Source organism: Prinia subflava, chromosome 23, assembly GCF_021018805.1.
Source record: "Prinia subflava isolate CZ2003 ecotype Zambia chromosome 23, Cam_Psub_1.2, whole genome shotgun sequence".
Taxonomy (NCBI): domain Eukaryota; kingdom Metazoa; phylum Chordata; class Aves; order Passeriformes; family Cisticolidae; genus Prinia; species Prinia subflava.
Genome location: NC_086269.1, coordinates 315,196 through 338,001, shown reverse-complemented (window position 1 = coordinate 338,001; position 22,806 = coordinate 315,196). Strand labels below are relative to the sequence as shown.

Sequence of the window (22,806 nt, the reverse complement as noted above, 5' to 3'; positions counted from 1 at the left end):
GAGCTGTGCTTACCCCACTTCCCTGCCCGTTAATTCCGCCTCGGCCGCCGCCGCTGATAACCCCGGGCGCCGCCCGGCGCCGCGCTCAGCGCACGGCCCCGCCACCGGCCCGAACAGCCCCCACGGCCGCCGCAGCAGCAGGTCAAAGGACCTGGGAAAATTACTTCAGTGGCACTCATCTCTTTCAGGATGAAGAGAGTGAAAGTAGCACACACAGGGCTGGATTTGGAGGTTGAAACACCACGTGCTTCGGTTGCGGTTCTCTGCTTCCAGTTTGTCCATCCTTCTGGCACGAATCCTGCTCCGTGCTGGATCCCCTGCTCGTCCCTGAGTGTCTGTGCCTGCTCAGTGGCAGGCAGGATTTCATAAAATCCATATGCATGGCGGCAGCAGTGTTTATAGCTGTACCTGCAACACAAGGCAATTGTGTTTCAGCTAATTAGCAATCAGTGACTGTCCAGCTGAAAGCATTTCCCCATGGCTGCGCGATTTCAGCTTCCCTGGGCCACTGACCCCACGTGCTGCACTGCCCGGAGTCAGCTCTGGCTGAGGGGCGGCTCTGAGGGGTGCTGAGGGCGAGCCCAAGGGGGGCCGGGCAGTCGCTGCTCTCTGTGCAGCCACCCAGCCTTGGGGGTGCTGTGGAAGCTGCAGCCAGTGCAGGACACGGGGCGGCTGCTCAGGTTCCAGCTCGCTGCTGGTCCCAGCTCAGGGATCTGCAGAGCTGCAACCCCTAAGTAACCCCTGGTGACTGCAGGGCAAAGAGCAGGGTCTCTGGGGTGTCCTGGAGGAACAGCTGCCTACGGCCACATTTTGGCCTGGGCACAGCACTTGGGGTGTTTAATGCAAGGTCACACGGTGACAAAACAGACCAAGACAGAGGAACAGCCTGGCCATGAGGGAGCAGCGGGCAGGACCAGTCCCACTCTCTCCCCTACAGCTTCCCGGGGGGTTCCTGGGAATGTGTGCAGTATGCCCACACCACGAGAGCCTTCTGGAGCACCAGGCCGGGCTAGCCCGTCCTTCCCGGGCACAGCGAAGGGACAGAGGCTCCGCGGGGAGTTCTGCCACAGCTGCCTCTCGTCTGCAGGAGCCTCACGGGCAGAGCGGCCTCGGCCGGGTCATTAATCTTTTGTCACAGAGGAATAGGGAGAACCACCAATTAATAAACCCCTGGCTTGGGCAGGAACACGGCTCTGCCGTCCCCGCCGTAAACATCGCCCTTCCCTGCCGGCCGCTCAGGACGTGCCGGCGGCCGGGCACGGGCGCAGCGCAGATGCTCTCCAGGGAACCAGGGTCAGGACTGTTTGACGAGGAGGAATCACCAGCGGGAGGATGTTTGTTTTTGTAGCAGCTGGATGTGTCTCGGGGAGGGATGGGAACGTCTTCTGTCACTCGTGGGCCGGGAGGAGGCTGGCAGGGCAGGGATAAAGCTCCTGACAAGTTTGGACTAGCAGGCGAGTTGATTAGCTGAGAGATGAAAATTCACAGCTCGGCTCTTGCAGGGGCCGTGAGCTGCTGGAGAGATGTTTATGTGAGGGGAGAGCTCCCCGTGCCTCCTGCCCCACCCCCGGCCCGGGCTCCTGAGCCGGGGGCGCCCGTGGGTGCCCGTGGGTGCCCTGGCACAGCGCAGGGTCCCCGGGGCAAGGACGCAGTGGACCCGCACAGCCCCGCAGCCCTGCTTGGAGCTGGGGCTGTGCGGGGAGGAGGGGACCTGGGGCAGCCTTGGGGGGACAGGGGCACCCCGACCTCTCCATGGCCGTGCCAGGTGCCAAAGGCACAGGTCACCGCGGCAGCCTGGACGTGCCCCGTGCCCGCCGCGGCTCTGGGCACCGGGCACTGCCTCGGGCGTTAATTTGAGATGAGGGTGACAAAGAAACCCGGCCCGGCGGCGCAGGCACTTGTCAGCCGAGAGCCCGGGCTGGGCTGTGTCTGATGGGACCGATTACCCGATGATAGACAGAGATAAATGTGTTCAGCTGGAGGCAGAATAAATCGATGCTATATGTTGTATAATTGTCTTGAAAATAAGGTAATGCCGGGGTCTTGGAATGCTTTGATCTTATCAGAAAGACAAGGAATACACTAATGGCTTTAATTAGACTTCGGGGATGAAATGAATTCAGCCTCCTGGGTGAGCTGGTTTCTGGAATTGACCACTGGTGGGGATAGAAAGGCTTTAATCAGATTTAGGCTCTTTAATACCCACAATAGTGTGTGTCTGCATGTGTGATACAGACCTGCTGCTCAGGGCATTTTGGTGGGGGCTCTGAAGGCTGCATGTGCTTGGGCTTCCAGTGCCATTGAGAGCTGTTTTTCAGTGTTCTTTTCCAGCTGAGTTTAAGTTCAGCAGAAGCTACTAGTTCTATTTATTGACTACTAAGATGACAACAACTTGTCAAAAGCAGTGGAAATCTGGGAATCGTTTAGTTTCCCAACAGCAGGATCATGGCAGCTGCTCCAGCAGCAAAGCAGCAAGCTGGTCATGTATTTAATTGTTAATTATTGCATATACAGGCTACAGTTGAAGCAGGGGAAAAGCTTCTTGTCTCTCCAGGAACACATCTTCGTGCTGTCCCCAAGAACACTCGAATAAGCAGCATTTAGTGCACAGAGGATGAGCAAGCTCTGACTCAGTGCTGTGACTCATCGGCTGCTCTGAAGAGGGGTGGGAATGTCCCAGCTCTCGGGGGGCTCTGCCTCTGCTCCCCCCGTGCTTGTGTCACAGCTGTGTCCCCGAGTGTCCCCGAGTGTCCCCTGAGCAGCCTCACGCCAGCATCCCTGAGTGCCCGAGGGTTTGGCTGTGGCTGGGATTTTTCAGAGGCTGCACCTGCCCTTCCCTTGGTTACTTCCCAGCAGAGGTGGAGTGCTTGCTAAGCAGCAGCAGCCCAGATGCTGACACTAAACACGCTGCAGTTATTCCTCCTGGGCTGTGTTTATGCCTTCCCTGTTGTAACTACAGACTTGGATTATTTTGGTCAGTTGACATTATCTGTTGTGCTTCCCTTATGTTAATTTGTCGGGCTTAGATGAGTTCCTGAAAAGGATTTAATAACAAGAGCTGCTGCCAACGAAAGCACAACCTTGTTCAACACTTACTGTGCAGCCAAACCCTGGGAAGGCCGAGCCTCCAGGCGTGGTATCAACTCCCTGTGAGTAGCTGAGGTTTCGTGTGAGCACAGGCAGGAGCACAGCGAGGTCAGAGCTTGCCCCGCAGGCAAAGGAGGAGGGTCCCAGCTCTGCCAAGCCTTGAGCCCCCCCAGGAGCACCCTAAGGGTGCTGGGGACAGGGAAAGCCACGACTCAGCCTCATGCAGAGGGCACCCCATATTTGGCAATTCTGGCTCAAATGGCAGGGACATGGCAATGGCCCCCAAATTAGGGAGCAAGGATGAGGCCCCTCCTTTCCCAGATCCCCAGGATGCCCATTCCGTATCCCTCATCCCAGAGGGGTGACAACACACCAGTGTGGTGGTGGGATCCAGCCTGGTCCCCAGGGGAGCCCCGTGGGCCATGGACACCCTCGTGTGTCCCAGCACCAGCACCCCTCTGATGGGAGAGGAGGATGCAGGAGGGCAAGGGGAGGAAGAGCATGAGCTGCCAGGGCAGGCAGCACCAGGGACGTGTCCCCCCACACCACCCCACTCGCTGCATTGCCCCAGGATGTGAGATCACCCCGTGTGTGTGGGAAAGCTCCTCACCTCGCCACAAACACACACGTGCTTAGTAACCTAATCTCTTAAAAGCAAAATCCCAGAAATTCCTTTTTCTTCGTGGAAAATGTTGCCTGGGGGAGAAGCTCATCATGAAGGATGAAAGCTTAATCCTTGAAGCAGAGCAGGACTGGGGGGGAAGAGTATACACATGACAGTTGTTGCTCAGTGAGTTGGAAAAAAAAGGTGAAGGGATAAAAGTTGTGGTGGGGCAGGAGGGTGAGGGCTGTGGGGATGGGCTGGGGCAGCACTTCCTCCCTGGCCAGGTCATATCCATCATTCCAGTGCTGGCCATGACAAATGCACAGGTTATCCTGGCAATTTCAGGAACAGAAAAATGCTCTGTGCTCTGGTGAGTGAAGGTGGGAGAATAAATGATGCTCTGTCCTTGTGTAATTCAGTGCTGGGGACAGCCCTGGGTCACCAGGTACCAGCATTGACAACACTGGGATGGAGCTTTAATCAAGATCAGGCCGTGAGCATTATAAAATAAAGCACCTGTGTGTGATTGATTTTTCTGAGCTGGCAGCTGGCAGGCGATGTGACAATGCTCAGAAGAAATGCACTGAAGGAAGCAGCTTGCAGCACCTCACTGCCATCCCCAGCAACCACCACTCTAACCTGCCTTCTGCAAAGCCAGAGGAAACCTGTTTAAATCAAAGTTCAACCCTCTGCAGTGCTGCCAGGTTTAAGCTGAACCTCCTCGCCAACAGGCAGCAGGAGAGGTGGGGCAGTGGCAGGGCATGTGGCAGGAAGAGAACATGGCTCACAGCTGGGGACAAGGACACGGAGGTCCTGCACTGGTGGCCCCATTTATGGTAGGGAAGGAGCTGGGCTGATGGTTTGGGGCAGAAATGGGTTTTGTCCATGGTTCTTAATGGCTCTTGGCAGGTCCCAGTGAGCCAGGCCAGGTCAGAGCCATTGGGAACCCAGGAGGTTCCCAAGACCAAAACTCCCCAGCCTGTGAAAGGGATCATCCTTGCATGGCATCCCCAGTCCAAGAGGGAAAAACAAACAAGCTCTTCTTTATTTTTAATTGGCAGTGGAGCAGCAGAGGTGGAGTTACACTCTCCAGAGCTCAACCTGCTCTGTCTTTGCTCACTGCACAGAAATGCTGTTTATGGACTCAGATTCCAACCTTCTCCTCTCCCGAGGCTGTGAAGATGTATTTCCTCTTGTGCCATTTCTCCTTCTGGCAAGCAGGCTCCCAGGTGGGTCTGGAAAATGTCAAAGTGGGAAATAAAGTTGCTTGCTGCAGAAAAAAAAAAAAAAAATAAAGAGAGAGAGCGAGAGGAAAAAGAGACGAAAAGGAACAAGCCCCAGCAGTGCAGTGCAGGTCTGCTGGGAGCTGACCCCTCAGGCAGGAGTGTGAGGACTCAGACATGAAGCATCACCAAATTGTCACTCTGTACCGCTGCTGCCACGTGCCCAGCACTGGGCACTACAGCTCCATCAACATGGCTGAAGGCTCTGGATTTTTCACCCCTGAATCAGGCTAAAAACTCAGGACAAGGCAAAAAGAAATAAAAATAACCCAAACCTGGCCTCTCTGGCCTGTAAAGGACAGCAAAAAGCAGGCAGGCACCCGGGATGTGATGAGTCGCTGTGGGGATGGGGTGCCCTGCACGGCTTCACCTGAGGAACCCTCACCTTGCCCAGGTGGTGGCAGCCCCAGGCACAGAGGGGACAGTGACACCGCCTCAGAGGGGCCAGGCTGGCGGTGTCTGAGCTGCCTGGCAAGAGAAGCTCAACCTGCACATGCTCGTGAGTGTGAGAGGGGGGAGACTGGGCCACGGCCCGCAGGAGCATCGGGGCTGGGCACAGATGCTGCAGATTAGAGAATGAAAAGCTGGGAGGTTTCTGCTGAAGACATTTTTCCATTTGTGAGGCCATGGGGTGGAGCGGGCGGGCGGGGGGGCAGAGCCTGCAGCAACAACAAAAGGCAGAACAAGGGGGAGGGGAGCACAAGGGAGAGATTTTTGATTCATACTCAAAAATTACCCAAACTTTATTGCCAGAATGTCTACATTTTTATGTGCTTAAGCACAGTGAGTTATGGAAATCTTAGAACAATGGAATGATCTCCTTCATTGCCCTCAATGCGTTCAAAGTCACCACCCCTCCTCACCAAGAGGAATCTCTTCTTCTGTTTTACTGACTTACAAAAATGCCTCTGCTATCAACACCCTCCACGTGCATCTCATAAATACCAGGGTGGGACACTGGGCTATTGGTGGATGTTTTTTATAAACCCATCTCTGCCCCAACCCTTACTCAAGAAAGTTTTTATGGCGTTTGGTTGATTTGGCAAATTTTCTGCTAGAACCTGCCTGAACGAGAGGGGCTGTGAATTCCTTGATTCACATCCAAGCTCAGAGCTTTGTGGTTCCCCTGCTCTTGTCTTTGCTCTGTGGGAGTCCCTTATCTGTCAGTCACGTACTGATCTTATAAATCCTCTGCCTCTCCATGTGAGAGCGTTGCAGGGTGTGCCTTACACGCTCCATCTGCCAGGTAAGGAATCGTAGCGCCAGCAATCTGGCTCCAGCACGTGTTTTGCAGCCCTGAACACGCAGAATAAAGTAGGCTTGGGTGGGTTTTAGTGCTGTAGAGCAGGCATGGAGCACGGCCATTCATCTCTGAGCACACCAGGAGCAGAGAGCGGTGCGGATCCATCCTCGGGCGTCGCGCGCAGGCTCTGCGCCGGCAGCACCCCGAGCAGAGACACTGCTGCAGGGAAAAATCTTTCACACAGCAGCTGTGCCTGTGCAGGAAAGTGTAACAGTGTGCAGCAAGGGCCAAGCAGAGAGCACACGCCAGGGTGGTTTCCTTTGCTGCCGAGATAATTCCTCCCCACCCCTCTCAAACAGCGTCCTCCCGGCCGCGCCGGCTGAGCAAAGCCCGGCCACACAGGCCTGGGCTCTGATTTACAGCCTGCCAGCTGACAGGGCTGCAGGCAGAGAAAGTGCTGAGGTGGGAGAAAATGAGGACCAGAGCGGGCAGAGTGGGGCAGGGGGGGTTGCTGGGGGATTTTCAGGAGCCAGAATCAATTGTCCCACCTTGGCTGCGCGCAGCGGCCGGGGCGGGCGATGCCTGTGGCCACGGAGGGAACACGGAGCAACTCAGCTCCCCAGCTGCCAGAAGGAATTCGGGCATGGATGGGACACCCCAATGTCTGCACAAACCCTTCTGATCATCCCTCATTTCCCAGGCTCATCCTGGCCATCCTGCCCTGCTTCCAGCTCGCCGAGTGGAGGGAAGCTGAGCAAGCCACGGGAAAACCTCTCCAGCCCTATAAACTGACACCACTGTTTATAATATTCCTAAGTGCCATTGCGTGATGATAGCAGCCTTCTGACAGAGAAAATTTACTTTTTCCTTCTCTTTTAAATAAAGTTAGAAAGTTGCAACCCCCCCCAGGAGATGTTTTGGCCATTATCCTGGGTTTGTTTGTTTTTCTGCTTCCCCTAAGTGACACAGGGAGGGCCATGTCCTGCTGCTGATGTCCTGGCACTGCCACAGCACCCACAGCACCGTGCTGTGCTCAGCTGGAGCCAGACAATGTGAATCCCTGCTGGTACCAGGCTGGCAGTCAAAATCTCAGGACAGAGGCTTTTACCAGCCTCCCTCCAGACAGCTGAAGCCCCTTCCTTCCTTCTCCCCTTCCTTCCTTCTCCCCTTCCTTCCTTCTCCCCTTCCTTCCTTCTCCCCTTCCTTCCTTCCCCCCTTCCTTCCTTCCCCCCTTCCTTCCTTCCCCCCTCCCTCCCTTCCCTCCTTCCTGAGCTCGGGCTGCCTGCAGTGGGGGAGAGCAGGGATTGTGCCGTACTGAAGGATGGAAGATGGAGCAGGGAGGTTACAGCAGACTCTTACAACCCCTTTTCCAAAGCACCCGCAGCCTCTGGAGCCACCCACAGCTGAACTTCCTGGGAAGGAGGCTTGGATTTGAGGGATGAAAATTAAAAGCTGTTGATCTACTGGATGAAATTTATCAGTGCATATTTCACATCCTGGGGGATGAAATCATTACTTGTCATTACTATTTGTGTGCAAACACTCCTCCACAGGAGTCAGGCCCTTTGCTGAGGGCATTGCAATTATTTCCTCCAATCTCCAGTTTGCTTATACTGTGCTAAAACCAAACAAACAATCCCTGAAAGGCAGCAAGAGCTACAGGAATCCTCTAAGAAAAAAAACAAAACAACCCACACCGCCAAAAACCAGCAGAGATTTACCTGGGCTTCAGTGCAGGACACAGCAGGGATGCTGTGAAGACGCTGAACTGACTGAAGGGCACCCTCCAGAGCACCCACACCGGTGGGTGTCAGCAGGTGTGGCTGTTTCCCATCGTCAGGGATGGGGCTGACACTTCCCTGTCCTGTCCTTCCATCAGCTGAGACAAATCATAGAGCTGTGAAATCAGAGTATGCTGACTTGGAAGGAACCCCTAAGGGCCATCAAGTCCAACTCCTGGCCCTGCACAGCTCAACCCCATAACAGGAAACAAGGCATAGGAAGTCTCTAAATACGCTGAAGGTGGTTTAGGGAAAGAGGTTATGAAATGCAATTAAAGTTTTTATAAAGCGTCCTGATCACACTCCTTGGTCACTGTATGATTTTGATCATAAATCAGAAAATGAGCTGGAGAACTGAAGGGAAGGGAATGGCCAGGAGGGCACTGGACTGGTACAGAATCAGTGTGGACATAAAGGTGAGTTTGTAACAGTGACCGAGCCATGACTGATGCACAGTCAAGCACCCCAAAACTTGGGAAAACTAATTGCAAAACCCATAAACACTGAATGCAGTGCAAGCATCGTGAGTCTTCTCATCTGGCTTCTCATTGCTGAGCTGCTTCCAACAGCTCACAAGCCAGAGGTCAAGATTCCCTGCTCCTCTTTTTGATATGCATCCTTCCTGTATTTCCATGTTGCTGGACAGGAAAAAAAATCCCTCTGAATTAGCCAGCAGGGCGAGACTCTAAATGCTCCTCCCTGAGCCCACACACCCTGCTCAGCCCAGGAAGAAAATGGGACAGAGAAGGAAAAATGCTGCAGTTTGGGGTTGATAATCAGACCATGGAAAGGTCCTAGATGTGAGTCCACAGCCAAGAGCTGCCCGAGCTCTGCTGGCATCCCCGTGCCCATGGCAGAGCTCCCAGCCCCTCGTGGCTCCACATGCATGGAGACTTGGCAGACATCTCTCCATCCATTACCAGTTAATGCAATGGAACTGGCTGACAATGGACTCAGAGGCTGCCAAAATCCAACATGAGGGCTGCAGATGTCCCTGGGACCAGCAAATCCTGCTGGAAGATCCCTGTGGAATGAAAGGTTACTCTCAATTTGCTTCAGATGCTGCTCACACCATCCGACAGGCATCACTGGAGGAGGGGCCTCCATTGGAGAGAAAAGATAAATCCAGCTCTGCCTCCAGACTGTTACTGTCTCCTCTGGTTCAAATTAAGTGACTCGGGTCATTTTTTATAGGTTGCCATTTGTCTTTTACCTGAGGGCATTGCAGAAAGGAAAGAAGAAAAGGTGAATCCAGCACGAAAGCAGGGAAGGAGCAGAGTCTTTAGCAGACAATTAACTGAACTGACATGGAGTTCTCCCTAAAACATCAAACTGAAGATTAAACGCAGGCAGACACAATTCCTCACCAGTGGGCCCAGGGATAAATCAGCTCCAGTGGCCGTGGCTGGAGGGCAGCACCAGCCCTGATCCCCGGGATGGTGCAGAGACATCCCAGCCCCACCTCAGCACCTCCCAGTTTGGTGTCTGAGAGCCAGGAGTGAAGCTGATGCAAAGATCCAGCTCAGCAACCAGACAGGTACAGGGTGACACCACTGCCACCACCAAAGGCCACCATGCACTCGTTGTTCCAGGCAACAACTGAAATGCAGTGCAGAAAGCAATGTCCTCTCACAGCATCTGCTCCACAGCAAGGGCCAAAGGGCTCTGCGTGTGCTGAGGCTGGGAACGTGGGTTGACTGTTCAGCAAGCATTTAAAGATTCTGGGTATTTTATCAACTGCTGTATTAGAGCACATGAACTGCAGGAAGCCTCAAGAGAGTGAATGTCAGCACTGTGGGATGTGGGGAACAGGGGGACCTTGGCTTCTTTCTGATGCTCATTTCAGCCTGGCTCACCAATATTGAGAAACTGCTTGGCAGAGGGGCAAAAAAGGGGATCTGGTACTTACAGCAGCTGGATATGCCACAAAACCCTACCCACTGTCTGCCCTTCCCAAGGGTTTTATAGAAAGACAGAATCATTACGGTTGGAAAAGACTTCTAAGACCATCGAGTCCAACCATTATGTGCCTGTAGAAATAAGAAGACTTGGATCAGTCTCAAGGTCCACTTCCAGAAGTCAGGAGAAGTTGGGAAAGAGGCTAGGAGCCTCTCTGTCCTGCCCACACAGGGGCTGCAACTCCGGCCATGGCTGGGGCTGAGGATGCTCCACCAGCCCTGCTGCTCCCCAGGTCACACCCCTCTGTCCAGGGACAATCCCTGCGGAATCGCTGGGGTTTGTCACAGCCTTCCTCCCAAAGCCAACTCCAGCCCAGGACACGGCCCAGGAGATTTATTTCTTCTGACAGGCTCCACACACACCACTGTTTTTATTCATTGCTCTTGACATGTCTTCTGCCACACTGGGCAAAATTTGGGGTTGGCCCAGAGCCAGTATTGGGAGAGTAAGATGTGAGCTATTTTCAGATGGTTTATAAAATTAACATCCCCAAGGTATCCCCATGTTTGCCAAGGTGAGTTCTGTGTCTGTTCTGGATGATTTCATTACCCAGTGACCCCTTATATAATTTTCCTTTTCTTTTAAAGCAGGGAGATTTCCACTTCCAGCCCAGCCGGGAATTTCACAGCCCCCTGCAGCACCAAGATATTTGCCACCATTCTGTGGGAAGGGAAACCTTGATTCCAGCACCTGAAAACCCATCCAAGCTCCCAAATCACCTGCACTGCCTTCCTGCAAATGCATCAGGGCAGATGAGCTCCCCACAGAGCCCCATGGTGCCACAGCCCTGGGAATGCCCTGGCACAGCGAGAAAAAGCATTACCTTGCCCTGAATTTTCCATACTAAAACCAAACCAAAACCAAAACTGATTCAGTGGAAATATAGAATGAAATTTAGACCTAAAACCTGTGATCTCTGCTACTCTTATCAGAACACAAGCAGCTCTATCCCAAAGCAGTCTCTTCTCAGTGTATTTGCTGATTTAATTTAAAAAAAAAAATCTCTTTGTCAAAAGTAGATGCATCTCATGTTTCTGCAGAAATAAAATGTAAGCTTTTAAAAAACAACAGTTTGATGAAAATCTGTTACTCCTGCCCTGTTTGGAGCACTCAGAGAGAGCTCCATCCCCACACCCAGCACTCGACCTGGCTAACCACAAACCACACGACTGCCTTGGGTCAGGCTCCTTTTTCCAGCACTCTGATTATTTTTTCTCCTGGGGATAGGGCTGGGAAGGACTCAGCCTTCAGCTCAAGACAAATCCTGCCTTTTCAGTAAAGTGTAATAAACTTCTTCCCCTGACACATAGGAAAATGTTTTAAGGCAAGACTTTATAGAGAGCATCAATCACTTTGGAGGTGATGGAATTGCTGCAGAATTATAAGCAAGTCTGAAGTGTCTACAGAGGACTCTAAACACTGTCTTCTATTTATTCTCTGTGTCCTTTGTAAATGTAAACTTCTGTGGAGTTCAGAGGCCCTTCCGTCTCCACGGCCTGTCAATCCAGCACCTTTCACCACTGCTAAAATCACAATTAAAAAAAAAAGGGGGATTACAAAAACAAACACAGAGCTCATGCGGGCTGTGACGGCTGCGGACTGCTGTGGGAGCGGCGCTGGGATCCTGCCCTGTGCCCACCTCTTCCCACCCTGGTGTGCAGGAACAGAGCCCTGGAGCTGCTTCCAGCCCTGCTGCACCAGTGATGGTCTGTCCAGCAGGCAGGAGGCAAGGAAAGAGCAAGAGTGGGCATGGAGGAGAGCTTCTGCACTGGGCACAGCCCCCAGTCCTGGGTGCTCATCTGCAAACCCGTCCCCACCTCTCAGAGGAGCAGGAGCAGGGAAAGATCAGGACTAAATCCCAGGGATGGAGATCCAGCTGGATGCAGGGCAAGTTTTTCCCCTTGCTGTGCACGGGCAGGTTTTTATCTCCCCCAGACACAACCAGCAAGGAAGGGTTACAGTGCCCTCCTGCATAAACACCCACCAGGGCTCTGAAAGGCTCCCAGAAGATCATGCAGAGGACAGGGCACTGACAGCAGGATGGAGCCGGGTGTGGGAGAGCCATCCCAGCTGGAATGCTGCTCAGGGGAGCAAGTGGGAAGTGACTTTTTCTTCCACAGAATGAAGAAAAAAAAAAAAAAAAAAAAAAAAAAAAAAGAGATAAAAGCTCTATAAAGTTAGAAGATAATCTATATTAAAAACTTCTCTTTGGCAAAATAGCTGGAAAAATTACTTTATACAGTGAAATATTCCACAGCTGCTCCAGTGTGGAAAAAGTGTCTTTTGAAAAATACCTTTCATGAGAGATTTCTCTGACCCTGGAGCATCCTGATCCCAGCACACAGGAGACAGAGACTGCAGGGGGACAAGTTGCAGTGTTTTGTCCCTGCCCATGAAAGGTCAGGAGATAAACAACTGAGAGCCTTTTGGTTATTTGCATTAGCAGAGGATTTTGTAGGTACAAACAGCTCTATCCAAAACTACACATCCACGAGCATCACCTTAATCAAGTTAAAGAGGGAAATTCCTGCAAGGGTCCATCCATGACCCGCCTCACCTGTGCCTGAGGGACACTCCTCGGTCCCACTCCTGTCACCTTGCTGGGAACTTGCTTTACCAGTCCATGTGGCACTGGTTCTTGCCAGCGTCTCTGGTCCTCTCAAAATCCCTTTGCCTCAAAGCCCAAATCAAAACGCAATAATTTCAGCAGAAAAGCAGCATTTTGGAGGCTCCCCTGTAACACCCTCGCTAAGTCATGCTGACAGGCCAGAGTTCAGACAGGCGACACGGGGCACAAGCGTGGAGAGCTGCCCACGCACCCCCTGATGCTCACTGTGATCCCCCTCCCCTGCAAGGATCAGAGCTCTGACCCCGCGCGTCTCCCGCAGGTCCCCCGCGTGTCCCCCGGCGCGGGGCTCCCGCGGGCCGGGACCCGGGACCCGGTACCCGGTACCCCGCCGGGCCGGTACCCCGCCGGGCCGGTACCCCGCCGGGCCGGTAGCCAGGCGGGCCGGTAGCCAGGCGGGCCGGTAGCCAGCAGGTAGCGCTGCGGGTCTGTCCCTGGCCCCGCCGGCTCCGCCGCGTCCCTGTGACCGCCCTGCGGGGTCCATTTGTCCGTCCCAACCCTGCACGAGTGACAGCGAGCGTGGGGACCCGTCCAGCGCGGCCGCCGGACACCGGGCAGGCGCTGCCGTGCGCTCCAGCCCGCGCTGGGACCCGCTCTCTGCCGGGATCCGCAGTGCGGGACCCGTCCATGGGGATTCCCAGTCGGGGCCGGGGTCAGGGTCCCCAGGGTGGGACCCATCCTTCGAGATTCCTGGTCAGGAGCGCTGCTGCTGTGCGGACAGGGAAGGGGAATACGGTCGCGTTTGCAACAGGTCTTTTTCATGCTCCAGAATGTTTAAACATTCCAGCGGCCACCGCATTCCGCGGCCTCCCGGCTGCACTGCAAACAGCTGATCCCTGTAGGATCGCACCCGCAGCCTTTCCCAGGGCTGACCTGGAGCATCCCTGCCTCCCCAGCCCACTCCGTGGCCTCCCGTCCTGTCTTCAGCTGGTTTGTTTGCACGGAAAAGTTGCTGTAGCAGAAGTGCAATTCCAGCAAAATCTGGCAGGGAATCCAGGGACCAAGTCCGGAGTAAATTCTGATAATGCTGTGTTTACATCAGGAATTTCTTTGGCAGATTAATCACATGAATGAAGTAACAGATGGGAACTCGCTGGAGACACTGTAACAGGAATTCCAGCGCAGGGCCAGGCTGGCAGCTCAGCCCTGGAAGCGCCACTACCGGGACCACCTCTGCAGGGAAGCAGGGATGAGGTCAAACAGGGATCAGTGCTGGAGAAAAGCAGCACCCAGAGGGGAGCTCTCCTCCAAGAGCCAGTCGAGAGCAGCCAGGACAGCAGCTTGTCCCCTGGCACACGCCAACCTGTCCTTCCAAGGCTTGAGACATCCAAGAAATGATGGGTATCAAAGGCATCATTGCAGGAAGGGTCTCATGCTCCTGCTGCCAGCCTCATCCTCACCACTCGCTGGTTTTACCAGCTCTAGGCTGGAGTTTGGAGTTGGAGTTTAAAAGCCCACGGGGTCAGAATTCCCCGGGGAGCAGGTGCCCAGCCCGGGCACAGCCACGGGCTCTGGCGTGTCCGTCCATGCAGGATGGGCACAGCCACCACCACGGCTGGGTTTTATTTCCCAGTGTTCAGGACGCCAAACCTCTCCCAGACAGGGGAATTATTTCCAGAGTCAGCCACTCAGGAACATGCCACATGCCTGTTTAAACAGCCATCTGCATCAGCCCATAGCTGTGCCAGTGTGCCTGACTTGCCCGGTGCTGCCCCAAGGACTGACACGCTGCCAGGTCCAAAAATAACAAGTTTTAAGCATGATATCCTCACCAGCTCAATGGCTCCATCTCTCCCTCAGTTTGCCCAGCAGCACTGTTGGGAGGCAGGGTCTGAGGCACCATTAACACAGCTCTGTCCCCTGCCTGCTGTCCCAGTGCCCGCCCGGTTCCGCTGTGTGGCCGCGCACGTCCCAGCTCGCCGGGCTGGTGAATCACAAGCCATTAACATTCTCACAGTGACATCTCCAAAATACTTCAGGGATAAATTGGTTGCTGGCTGATTTGGAAAGCATTTAGGCAAAATTATTAGGAGGAAGGTTGGTGGGGAGCCAAGAGCTGGACCCCGAGGGAGGCTGCATGCTGGTGGGTCACTTGGATGCTCATCCCATGGCCCTGGGGAGCTCAGCCTGGGCCCCACAGGTTGACAGCAGCACACGCCAGCCAATAAACAGGGTATAACTCACCCTCATAAAGGGCTTAAGTGCCCTGGCGCTGTTGGATAAACAGGACCATGCTGAATGCACACAGCAACCTGGCAGAGGATACCCTGGAGGCATCTTGGCATCTTCACAAACCCCTGTGACTGTGAGTGGCACCAGAAGGGACCCAGAGCCCAGTGCCTACTGCCATCCCACTGCCTGCCCTGACACCTGGGTCATGGGCAGGGGTTGGGAGGCAGGAATCTGATAGCCAAGGGGGAATTGGTCATCAAAAACGCCAGGCAAGAAAGCAAAAAGCCCTCACCATGTTTTGCATAGCCACAACTCCACATACCCCTGCTCTGCCCACAGACCAAAGCAGTGGCCAAGGACACCCATTCGTCTCCTCCTGCCCACCCTGTCTGGAGGTGATGTGGAGTTCTAGGCTGTTAGAGGTCTGGAAAACCTGAGATAGGAAGAGAAATGTCGCCCCAAATTTATTGTATTTACTTTCTCCAGTGTTTTCAGAAATTTTTAGTCTTCAATAGTTTATATTATACACATTTATCAGCTTTCCTTCAGGCTTTTAACCCCCATTTCACTGTCTCAGGTTATACTGGAAAGTGATGAAATGGGCATTCCTGGAGCATCTGCTCAAGGGGAGGGTTGTGGCCAAATTTAATCAAATGGCCAAAATGAACCCATTGCAAGGCTGCTGCACAGTGAAACCTTCAGTATCCCTGGCACTGTGGACTTCCCCTAGATCTCCACAAGCCCACAATTGCCAGAAGCACCCACCCATTTTATTACCAGATCTATTCACATATTTCTCATTCATCAGCACTGGATTTTTCTTATTTTTTCAGTGGAGAAATGGGCAAACCCACATTATAAAAAAAAAAAAATTGCAACTAAAATGGCCTTTTCTGTAGCAATCTTATTTTTAAAGACATTTTCAACCCTCCAAGAAGCCAAGGCAGCCGCAGTGACACCAACCCATCAGACTACGTCCTGCCTGCAAGACCCAGCCACAGCAGGAGGGCAATAGTCCCCAAAATAAGGGGAAATCACACAAATGAGGGGAGGGTGTGACCAAAAATGGCATTTAAATCCTGGCAAATATAGAGATAATGAGTAAATTAACTCCCTGGCTGTGATCTATTGAAGAGCACAGCCCCAAAAGAGGACAATGGGATCAAAGCCAGAATTTCCCCACTCTGCGTGCCCGCTGTGCCCGGGGGCCCTGAGCTGCTCGGCAGAGTTCAAAGGAGCCCACACAGCCTTGCACAGCTCCCGGGGTGGGACACAATTCCCAGATTTTCTTCCCGACGGGAGGAGCGCGGGGCTGGCCCGAGACACCCGCGGTGCCCCGCGCTGGGATAATGCCGCTCCCGCTGGCAGGATTAGCCGTATCGCAGGACAGCTGAATCAGACGCTCAGCCCTTAACAGGATTACGCTCCCGGGAGCTCCAATGAAAATACAGACACCCTGCCCACGGGCAGGCCCCGGGGGGCGAGTCCCCAGGGTTTTATAAAGTCAGGATAAAGCGTGGGGCTGAGCTTCTCATGGATACACAGGGAACGGGCTCAGCTTCATGCCAGCTCCAGGGGATTCACACAGGCAGACAGGGATAGGGGGGAGCAGTTTTAAACTGAAAGAGCGTGATTTAGATTACAAGGTAAGCAGAAATTATTTATGCAAAAATGCCCTGGCACATGTTTCCCAGAGAAACTGTGGATGCCCAGTCTCTGGAAGTATCCAAGGCCCAGCTGGACGGGGCTTAGAGCAAACTGGTCCAGTGGAAGTTGTCCCTGCCCACAGCAAGGCTTGGAAGCAGGTGAGCTATAAGCTCCCTTCCAACAGAAATCATTTAAAGGTTTCTATGATTCAGGCTCCTCGGTGCTCAGCTGATCCCAGCTTTCCAGCTGCCCCCAGAGCTTCTCACCAGGCAGGAACAGGAGGCTGCAGCCACTGGAATGGCTGGAGCTAATCCAGCATCCTGCGTCACCCAGCAGCACACGCTGCTGTCACCCTCACCACAACACCCAGGCTTGCTGAAACCCCCGCGAGCCACAGCCCAGGTGTCCCCCCTCGCAGCAGGGATAGCGCTGGCACTGCTGGCAGAGCTGGGATCCCACCCCAGCATCACCAGGACTGAGCTGGAGCCCACTGGGAGCACAGAGCCTGATCCTTTGAGCACACACTCTGCAGGGCACTGGGCAGGGAAGGGTCCATCACAACAGGTACCACAGCAGATGGGCAGCAGAGCAGCTGGCCAGGGCCTTGCTACCAAGTGGGGGAGGTCTTTCAATATCCTTTATTAACTCTGGATCTAACTTTCCATTTCCATGGAAACACAAACCTTTAGGTGTCCAACCTCAGGGTCTTTGCATTCCTCCAGAGAGGCTGGATGCTTCTCAAGGCACTCCTCACCCACCAGGATTAACTGAATAACCAGTTCAAAAGCAGTGCCTGAATTCAGCTCAGCAAGAGGCCGCTCTCATTACATCTCTATTTCCTTGAAAGTGGATTTGCACCAGACCAGACATTTTTAAGGCATGGGGAAGCACCAAGCTAAACAGAGATGTACATTTTCCAGCTTAACAATGATTTTCACCTGCTCCAGCCTGCAATCACCACAATAGCTCTTGACAGCAGCACACAGGTTATCAGAGCAAAGGCTGAAAGCACAGCTTGCTGCCCTGACTCCTTGTTGGATTTCTGAGAGGCTGGCAACTGAAAAGCTGATCCAATTTATCCACAGTTCATTATCCGACATAGCATGACATTGGGACACTCGCAGACATAATCCAGCTTCCTCCTGCCTTGCAAGATGTATTGACCAAAGGCAAGAAAACAGAGCATTAATAGCTCTCCACTGTGCAGCTGAATCTGGGCAGCAGCAATGAGATTCTTTGGGCTATTTCTATCCAATCTCACACATGAGTAAATCAGAAGCTTCTACAGACTTTCATTAAATTTCTCCCCATTAATACTAACATAGCAGAGATCAGAATTTATCCTTTTTTATGTTTTTCTGGTATTTTAAAAAATGCTAAAACTCTTCAGCTTCTGGCTGAGCTTAAGATAAAAGTTAACCTCTGAACCACAGCAGTACCTTTCATGTAAGGCACAATGCAGAGAGGGCTTTTTGCAGTGGGTTTCGTTCAGTAATGTCTGTTTCAAACTGTATTTTCCCCCATCCTCACTTGACTCTGGGAGCCAGGGTATAAGGAACCACTAAACTTCACAAGAAATTTGTGAAGATGTCAAGAAGGCACCAAGAGTGCCCATGGAATGAGACTGGCCAGGACTTGCTCCATCCCTGGAATTCTTCTAAGCCAGTCTGGACACGCCATGGAGCACCCTGTTCTAGTGAAGAGTGTCCCTGCCCATGGCAGGGGGTCAGAACAAGGTGATCTTTAAGGTCCCTTCCAACCCGTACCATCCTGTGATTCTATGATCAATAAGAGGAGAAAGAGGCCCTGTTCTCTACCCCCTGAACCACACCTGAGACCACATTTTATGCCTCCCCAGGGCAGCCCAGCCCTGGCTGCTGCCCTGGCAGACGTGTGAGGGCTTTGTAATAACCTGTTATCTGATCTGAGCTCTCTGGCCTTTCCTCTCAGGCAGACAGTCCTTCAAACCCATTCAGGGATGATGAGTCACTGAAGAAGCACTTAAAATCCATCCTGGATGATAAGGTTAGAGCTATGTGTGGTGCATTTCCTGCCCTAGTTTGGAGTTATGCTTGGGCTCTCCACACTTCCTTGCTTATTCCGCCTTCTTTCTCCTTCCAAATTCCCCACCATGCTAAGCTGCAAAACCTGGAGCAGTTCAGTGGAGATTCATCAGGACTCGGTGACCACACTGGGCTTCAACAGGGAGCAGGCAGCAAGGATGGATCAGGTTTGGGAAAGCACAGCATTACCTGCTTCAAAGGGCAGAACAAAACCTGTGGGAACTGAGATCAGGAAAGCTGCTGCACTGATGCCACCAGCCCAGGAGCAGCTCCTCATTTGGCTGAAGAGAGCAAACCATCTCAACCACTCCTTGTATGGCTCCTTTAGACCCTTCACCACCCTCATGTCCCTCATTTGGACATTCTCTAACAGCTTTTTAACTTTCTTACACTGTGGTGCTCAAAGGTGCATCCAGGACTCGAGGTGAGGCTGCGTAAGAGCAGTGGGTCACCTTTGCCCAGGTGGGTCACCTCCACCCAGGAGAAGGTGACCCCTGTGTCCAGGGTTCGTGACAACAGCATCAAATCCTCCTCCCTGTCAGGCACCCACCTGACCCATATCCATGGCTCACAGCATCCCCCTCACTATCAGCAGTGCAGGATAAGAAATTTGCCTTACACTAGTGAAATGATTATTCTTAATACTCAGGCACTGATCATATTCCTGAGGAAAAGGAAACATAAATCCCTCCCTGCACTGACAGCAGCAGCCCGCATCCCCAGATAGGAGAGAGCTAATTAACCCTGGTCATTCCAGCCAAAGCCAAGCCAGCGTGTTTGTACAAGCTTTGCGGTCACAGCCTGTGCAGGATTTGGCCCTGTTTCCCCATTTTCATTAATCACAGGGAAAATTCTCCACTTAAAAATAATGCTAGAGATATACCTGATAGGGCATTTTTTTTCTCCCTTGGCCACTTCCCACTTGGCAACACAGATAAAGTTCTGCCTTTGCAAAACATTTTGAAACCTGTTTCTGTTCCAATTCAGAATCACCCACCCCAAAGCTTTCCAGGTTATCTGTAAAATAAAACCTAGAGAAATGGATGGCTTGAAATGCTTCAAACTGATAAACTCAAAATATATTATTTTAACTGTAATTTTAGCTTGCATTATAAAGTAGAGTGAAAATGTTAAGAATCATGGAACAAATAGCCATTGTAAATGGGAAATATTTGGAAATTGAAGAAATAGAATGTTTTTGCCCTGGGGACCACCTTCCCTTTCCTCTAAAGCTTGACAGAGTTTCACAAAACATTTCAGGTTTGATGTGCTTGTTTTGGGGGGAGCTGGGCTGTTTCTGCTGGGCGGGGTAAGGAGTGACTCCAGGAGCAAAGAAAACAGCTGGAATCCAGACAAGGTGCACTGGTGCCACGGTGGGACCAGACCCTCCAGCTGGGCTCCAGAGCTGGTTTAGGCTTGATTTTGGTGCTCCTGAGCCCCATTTCAGCTGCTCCAGCAGAGTCCAGTGGAGGCAGAGGTGTGCATGGGAAGGCAGCTACTCCAGGGATGAGGAACAGGCAGCCCATGCTGCTCCACTGCTGTAAAAACCCACCTCAAACTCTTCCCTGGTTATAAATAAAGCAGCCACTGACCTTGGAGATTAATCAGTGGGCCGGTGTCTCTGCGTGATGTCACCCCGTGTTTTTCCACAGGCCTGTCAAGTCTCAGCCCGGGCTGAGCTGCCGCTGACAGCCGGGGCTGCCCTGCCGGGCGCACCGGGCCGGCCGCGAGCGGAGCCAGCCAGGATTTATGGCCGGCTTCTCCTCGGCTCTCCCGCACACACAGTGCACAGATGCCTCTGCAGGATGATGGAAACCGAGGCTGCGAGGCGCAGGGTGGGTATTTTTAGGTGTTATTGCACCATTTCTGCCCTTCCGTGACCTCTGTGACTGACACAGCTGGATTTGCAGTGATCCTGAGCCTGGGTGCTCGGGCACACAGAGCTGCTCCAAGGGATGGATGCCTGTCGGCCTGGCACTGAGGGTTATCCCAGGACAGGGATTTTTCCCCTTGGGCTTCAGGGGGCTGTGATTATACAAGGCTCCAAGTTATTCCTGAGGCTGCCACGTGAAAGGTGAGCTCCCTGTCAGTGCCCAGCAGTGCCTCTGCCACCTCCTCTGCGCTGGGCACAGCCCCAGCACCTGTGCCTGCACAATCAGAGCAGGAATCCAGCAGGAGAGACAGCTGGACAGGGCAGGGGCAGGCGACATCACACTGCCTTCATCTCCATGCAAAGATGGGGCAGCCTGCAGAGGAGGGGTGGATCTGGTACCCATCCATGGCTTGCAAACCCTGTCTGATGGTGCCCCGAGCACACTGCAGGCTGGATGGCACCTATGGTGCAGCTCTTTGGGGCAGAGAATGCTACAGACCAGTCTTGCCCATGCATTTACTTACCCTGTTCTCCTCCTCAGACATAACACTGACCATGGGCTGCTCCTCTACCCCTCACCACAGTTCTGTGTGTGACACTGGGCCCTGCAGCAGCTGCCCCAGCTTCCTGGAATGGCCAGTCACCACCTTCAGCACCCAGAGTAAGTCTGTGGAATGACCGACCTGCTAAGAAAATAGAGCCCGTTCCTTTGAAGTTAATGAGTTGTGAAAGCCTTTGAAAGCAGAGCCTTGTTTATTTACTCACCACAGCTCATGTGGACGAAGCACCCAGACACCCTGAGCACTGCTAATTTAAATGGAAGATCAAACATGAAGCTCTGCCCAGTTGGAGGAGTGAGAGCTGCCCAGGCCTCTTCACTGCCCAACAAAAGGAGAGCCTCGTACAAGCCCAGGGTAGACCAAGGGCTGTCGGTTGGGTTTTATGGAGAGGAGCATCAAATAAGCCACCAGGCTGACAGAGGAATTCAGTATGCTGGGTGCAAAGCCTGAACATTTCACTTCAACACCAAAATTGATCTGTGATCCCTCCTGCAGACACCCATCACCCTCCCCTCCCAGGGCTGGCACTACTGCCTGCACTGCTGCCTCTCGCTCTCATCCTGAGTTTCATCCCGAGGCAGAGGTCTCCTGCCCAGCACCACATCACAGCCAAGACCTGCACATTCACATGAACATGGTGCTCATCATCCCCTCCCTTTCCCTCCCCATGAGAGCAGGATACAGTGCTCAGACTCCTGTCTTTGTGTAAAAAGAACGCAGTAACAGAGAAAAGCCCACAAAACGGCCACAGCAGAGCCTCCAGCATTCTGCCCACTGTGATGGATCTTCTAAACGAATTCACAGCCTTCCACAGTCTATAAATATCAGTCTTTTCAGTGCCACCACTTCAGGGATAAGCTGTAATGCAATATTCTGTGTGGGCTCTCGGACAAAAGGACAGCACCCCACCAGCACCAGCTTTCTGTCACTGCAGTTTTCCAAAGTATAATTGGATTATAACCATGTGTGAGCTTCTAGTCCCTATTTCTCCCAGGCTGAGGAACTCGTGCTCTGATCTGAACAGCAGGAATAGGAAGGAAAGAGCAGAAAGAGCTGAGCTGGCTGGAGGGGAGGGGGTGGCTGAGGGCTCTGGCAAAGTGGAAAGGACTTTGGTGGGTAATGGGGTTTACAATCCCCGTAATTAATCAGATATATCACAAAAGTGCTGACAATGAGAGGTTACCAAAATGCCTGCTCACCTCCATGGTGGGGATGGAGCAGCCAGGGACCGCCTGGGGAAGAGGGAACTGCCAGGCAAGATTGGTCTTCATCAGCTGTCAGTCAGCAGTTTTGGGGCGATGAGGGAAGGAAGGCTGAGAGCCCGGGCAGCTCAGCCACGAGCTCTCCCTGTCCCACAGCCACAGGTGACAGAGACATGTAGAACAAGGGAAAGCCCTCGCCAAATCGGTGCAAAGGGCTGTGTCTGAGCTTGGACACTCATACCCGATGGTGACTTTGCTGTGGCCATCACCATGCCAGGGAGTTTATGCCCACTGTGCCCCCAGACCGCTGCCAGCAGGTCCCCGGGCACCTGTGGGGTCTGCACCGCCTCCACCCCGCGGCTGGGATCGTCCCGGCCGCCCCGCACCGGAGCCGCCAGCTCCTGGCAGGCCGATCTCCGTGCGCTGCCCGCACTGGGCGCTGCCGCCGGCGGGGCGCGGAGCCCCGCGGAGCGCGGCTCACCTGCGGTTTCCCACCCAGCAGTGACACCTGGCGGGGGCGAGCGCGGGCGGAGCCGGCCCCGGACCCCGCATCCCGCATCCCGCAGAGCCCCTGGCCCGGGCGGGGCCCGACGGGGCGGCCGCGAGCGGCGGCTCCGCGCCGCATCCCCGCGGGTGCGGGCGCGGCGATGGGAGCGGCCCTGGTGCGGGGCGGTGGCGGGGGCAAGAGCCCGGAGGGGGCTGTCCG

General features: G+C 53.5%; 1 long non-coding RNA gene across 1 annotated transcript; it reads right to left on the bottom strand.

Moving 5' to 3' along the window:
• Positions 1–4,713: 4,713 nt before the first annotated feature.
• On the bottom strand, positions 4,714–21,316 carry LOC134561349 (uncharacterized). The gene is made up of 2 exons (XR_010082904.1): positions 20,863–21,316; positions 4,714–4,926 (listed from the first exon to the last, which is right to left on the bottom strand). It is a non-coding gene; the product is annotated as an uncharacterized LOC134561349 (long non-coding RNA).
• Between the last annotated feature and the right edge of the window lie 1,490 nt (positions 21,317–22,806).